The sequence below is a fragment of the Diabrotica undecimpunctata genome, unplaced genomic scaffold (genome assembly GCF_040954645.1).
Source record: "Diabrotica undecimpunctata isolate CICGRU unplaced genomic scaffold, icDiaUnde3 ctg00000572.1, whole genome shotgun sequence".
Taxonomy (NCBI): domain Eukaryota; kingdom Metazoa; phylum Arthropoda; class Insecta; order Coleoptera; family Chrysomelidae; genus Diabrotica; species Diabrotica undecimpunctata.
Genome location: NW_027311887.1, coordinates 115,241 through 121,002, shown reverse-complemented (window position 1 = coordinate 121,002; position 5,762 = coordinate 115,241).

Here is a 5,762-nt window from a genome sequence, read left to right as displayed (position 1 = left end):
ACACACACACTTACACACGCACACACACACACACTCACACACACACACGCACACACACACACACATACACTCTTCACCTCTCGACTCCTACCCATTAGTCGCCTCTTACGACAGGCAGGGCTTCTTGCCACGGCCGTATTCTTATCTCTACGAGCCGAACGGACACACACACACACTCACACACGCACACACGCACACACATACACACATACACTCTTCACCTCTCGACTCCTACCCATTAGTCGTCTCTTACGACAGGCAGGGCCTTTTTGCCACGGCCTTGTTTTTATCTCTGCGAGCCATAAAGACACACACACACACACACTCACACACACACACACACCTAAACTCTTCTAAACGACAGGCAGGGCCTTCTTGCCACGGCTGTATTCTTATCTCTGCAAGCCGAACGGACACACACACACACATACACTCACACACGCACACACACACACACTCACACACAGGTACACTCTTCAACTCGCGACTCCTACCCATTAGTTGCTGCTTACAGCAGGCATGGCCTTCTTGCCACGGCCGTATTCGTACCTCTGCGAGCAGAAGAGACACGCACACACACACACACACACACATACACATACACATACACGCGCGCACACACACACACATACACTCTTCACCTCTCGACTCCTACCCATTAGTCGCTCCTTACAGCAGGCATGGCCTTCTTACCACGACCGTATTTTTATCTCTGCGAGCCGAAGGGATACACACACACACACACACTCACAAACATCCACACAGACGCACACGCACACACGCACGCTTACACGAACACACACATACACTCACACACACACACATGCACACACGCACACACACACATGCACTCTTCACCTCTCGACTCCTACCTATTAGTCGCCTCTTACGATAGGCAGGGCCTTCTTGCCTCGGCAGTGTTCTTATCTCTGCAAGCCGAACGGTCACACACACATACTCACACACGCACACACACATGCACACACGCACACACACACATACACTCTTCACCTCTCGACTCCTACCTATTAGTCGCCTTTTTCGATAGGCAGGGCCTTCTTGCCTCCGTCGTGTTCTTATATCTGCAGGCCGAACTAACACACACACATACTCACACACGCACACACACACACGCACACACACATACACTCTTCACCTCTCGACTCCCACTTATTAGTCGCTCCTTACAAGCTGCAGGGCCTTTTTGCCTTGGCCGTATTTTTATCTCTGCATGCCAAACGGACACACAAACATACACACGCACGCACACACACACACACACACATACACTCTTCACCTCTCGACTCCTACCCATTATTCTCCTCTTACGACAGGCAGGGCCTTCTTGCCACGGCCGTGCTCATATCTCTGCGAGCCGACCGGACACACACACACTGACACACACACACACTCACACACACACTCACACACGCACGCACACACGCACACAAACACACACACATACACTCTTCACCTCTCGGCTCCTACCCATTATTCGGCTCTTACGACAGGCAGGGCCTTCTTGCCACGGCCGTATTTTTATCTCTGCGAGCCGAGCGGACACACACACAGTCACACACACACATACACTATTCACCTCTCGACTCCTCCCTTTTGGTCGCCTCTTACGAGAGGCAGGGCCTTCTTTCCCCGGCTGTATTCTTATCTCTGCAAGCCGAACGGATACACACACTCACACACACACGCACGCACACACGCACACACACACACACACAAATACACTCTTCACCTCTCGACTCCTACGCATTAGTCGCCTTTTACGACAGGCATGTCCTTTTTGCCTCGTCCGTATCTCTGCAAGCCGAACGGACACTTACATACATACACACACACTTACAAACGCACAAACACACACACACATGCACACACACATACACTCTTCACCTCTTGACTCCTACCCATTAGTCACCTCTTACGACAGGCATGGCATTCTTGCCACCGCTGTTTTCTATTCTCTGCGAGCCGAAGGGACACACACATACACACACACTCACACACACACGCACGCACACATACACTCTTCACCTCTCGACTCCTACCCATTATTCTCCTCTTACGACAGGCAGGGCCTTCTTGCCTCGGCCGTATTCTTATCTCTGCAAGCCGAACGGACACATACACACGCACACACAAACACGCGCACACAGGCACACACGCACACACGCAAACGCACACGCACACGCACACACTCTCCACCTCTCGACTCCTATCCATTAGTCGCCTCTTAAGACAGGCAGAGCCTTCTTGCAACGAACGCATTCTTATCTCTGCGAGCCGAACGGACACACACACACACTCACACACAAACACACACACGCAAGCACACATACACTATTCACCTCTCGACTTCTACCCATTATTCTCCTCTTACGACAGGCAGGGCCTTCTTGCCTCGGCCGTATTCTTATCTCTGCAAGCCGAACGGACACATACACACGCACACACAAACACGCGCACACAGGCACACACGCACACACGCACACACGCACACGCACACACACAGACACATACACTCTTCACCTCTCAACTCCTACCCATTAGTCGCCTCTTAAGACAGGCAGGGCCTTCTTGCCACCGCCGTATTCTTATCTCTGCGAGCCGAACGGACACACACACACACACTCACACACACGGACACACACACACCTACACTCTTCACCTCACGACTCCTACCTATTACTCGCCCCTTACGACAGGCAGGGCCTTTTTGCCTCGCTGTATTCTTATCTCTGCAAGCCGAACGGACACACATACATGCACACACACTTACACACACGTTCACTCTTCACCTATCGACTCCTACCCATTAGTCGCTCCTTACAGCAGGCATGGCCTTCTTGCCACGACCGTATTCTTATCTCTGTGAGCCGAAGGGACACACACACACACATACACATACACACACACATACTCACACACACACACGCACACATACACTCTTCACCTCTCGATTCCTACCCATTAGTCGCCTCTTACGACAGGCATGGCCTTCTTGCCACGGCTGTATTCTTACCTCTGCGAGCCAAAGAACACACAGACACATACACACACACTCACACACGCACACACACACGCGCACACTCGCACACATGCACATACATACACTCTCCACCTCTCGACTCCTACCCATTAGTCGCCTCTTACGACAGGCATGGCCTTCTTGCCACCGCCGTATTCTTTTCTCTGCGAGTCAAACGGACACATACAAACACTCACATACACACACACGCACACACACACACATACACACACGCACACACACACACACACAATCACTCTTCACCTCTCGACTCCTACCTATGAGAAGCCCCTTACGGCATGCAGGGCCTTCTTGCCTCGGCCGTATTCTTATCTCTGCGAGCCGAACGGACACACACATAGATACACACACACACACTCACACACGCACACACACACGAACATACACCCACACACGTACACTCTTCACATCTCGACTCCTACCCATTAGTCGCTCCTTACAGCAGGCATGGCCTTCTTGCCACGGCCGTATTCTTATCTCTGCGAGCCAAAGGGACACACACACACACACACGCACACACGCACACACACACAAACACTCTTCACCTCTCGACTCCTACCCATTAGTCGCCTCTTACGACAGGCATGGCCTTCTTGCCACGGCTGTATTCTTATCTCTGCGAGCCAAAGGACACACACACACATACTCACACACGCACACACACACACGCACACACGCACACACACATACACTCCTCACCTTTTGACTCCTACCCATTAGTCGCCTCTTGCGACAGGCAGGGCTTTCTTGCCACGGCCGTGTTCGTATCTCTGCGAGCCGAACAGACACACACACACTCACACACACACACACGCACACACAGACACATACACTCTTCACCTCTCGACTCCTACCCATTAGTCGCCTCTTTCGACAGGCAGGGCCTTTTTGCAACGGCCGTGTTCTTATCTCTGCGAGCCATACAGACACACATACACACTCACACACACACACACACCTACACTCTTTACCTCTCGACTCCTACCTATTACTCGCCCCTTACGACAGGCAGGGCCTTCTTGCCTCGGCTGTATTCTTATCTCTGCAGGCCGAACGGACACACATACATACACACACACTCACACACGCACACACACACACACACACTCACACACACACACGCACACACACACATACACTCTTCACCTTTCGACTCCTACCCATTAGTCGCCTCTTACGACAGGCAGGGCCTTCTTGCCACGGCCGTATTCTTATCTCTGCGAGCCATACAGACACACATACACACTCACACACACACACCTACACTCTTCACCTCTTGACTCCTACCTATTACTCGCACCTTACGACAGGCAGGGCCTTCTTGCCTCGGCTGTATTCTTATCTCTGCAGGCCGAACGGACACACATACATACACACACACTTACACACGCACACACACACACACTCACACACACACACGCACACACACACACACATACACTCTTCACCTCTCGACTCCTACCCATTAGTCGCCTCTTACGACAGGCAGGGCTTCTTGCCACGGCCGTATTCTTATCTCTACGAGCCGAACGGACACACACACACACTCACACACGCACACACGCACACACATACACACATACACTCTTCACCTCTCGACTCCTACCCATTAGTCGTCTCTTACGACAGGCAGGGCCTTTTTGCCACGGCCTTGTTTTTATCTCTGCGAGCCATAAAGACACACACACACACACACTCACACACACACACACACCTAAACTCTTCTAAACGACAGGCAGGGCCTTCTTGCCACGGCTGTATTCTTATCTCTGCAAGCCGAACGGACACACACACACACATACACTCACACACGCACACACACACACACTCACACACAGGTACACTCTTCAACTCGCGACTCCTACCCATTAGTTGCTGCTTACAGCAGGCATGGCCTTCTTGCCACGGCCGTATTCGTACCTCTGCGAGCAGAAGAGACACGCACACACACACACACACACATACACATACACATACACGCGCGCACACACACACACATACACTCTTCACCTCTCGACTCCTACCCATTAGTCGCTCCTTACAGCAGGCATGGCCTTCTTACCACGACCGTATTTTTATCTCTGCGAGCCGAAGGGATACACACACACACACACACTCACAAACATCCACACAGACGCACACGCACACACGCACGCTTACACGAACACACACATACACTCACACACACACACATGCACACACGCACACACACACATGCACTCTTCACCTCTCGACTCCTACCTATTAGTCGCCTCTTACGATAGGCAGGGCCTTCTTGCCTCGGCAGTGTTCTTATCTCTGCAAGCCGAACGGTCACACACACATACTCACACACGCACACACACATGCACACACGCACACACACACATACACTCTTCACCTCTCGACTCCTACCTATTAGTCGCCTTTTTCGATAGGCAGGGCCTTCTTGCCTCCGTCGTGTTCTTATATCTGCAGGCCGAACTAACACACACACATACTCACACACGCACACACACACACGCACACACACATACACTCTTCACCTCTCGACTCCCACTTATTAGTCGCTCCTTACAAGCTGCAGGGCCTTTTTGCCTTGGCCGTATTTTTATCTCTGCATGCCAAACGGACACACAAACATACACACGCACGCACACACACACACACACACATACACTCTTCACCTCTCGACTCCTACCCATTATTCTCCTCTTACGAC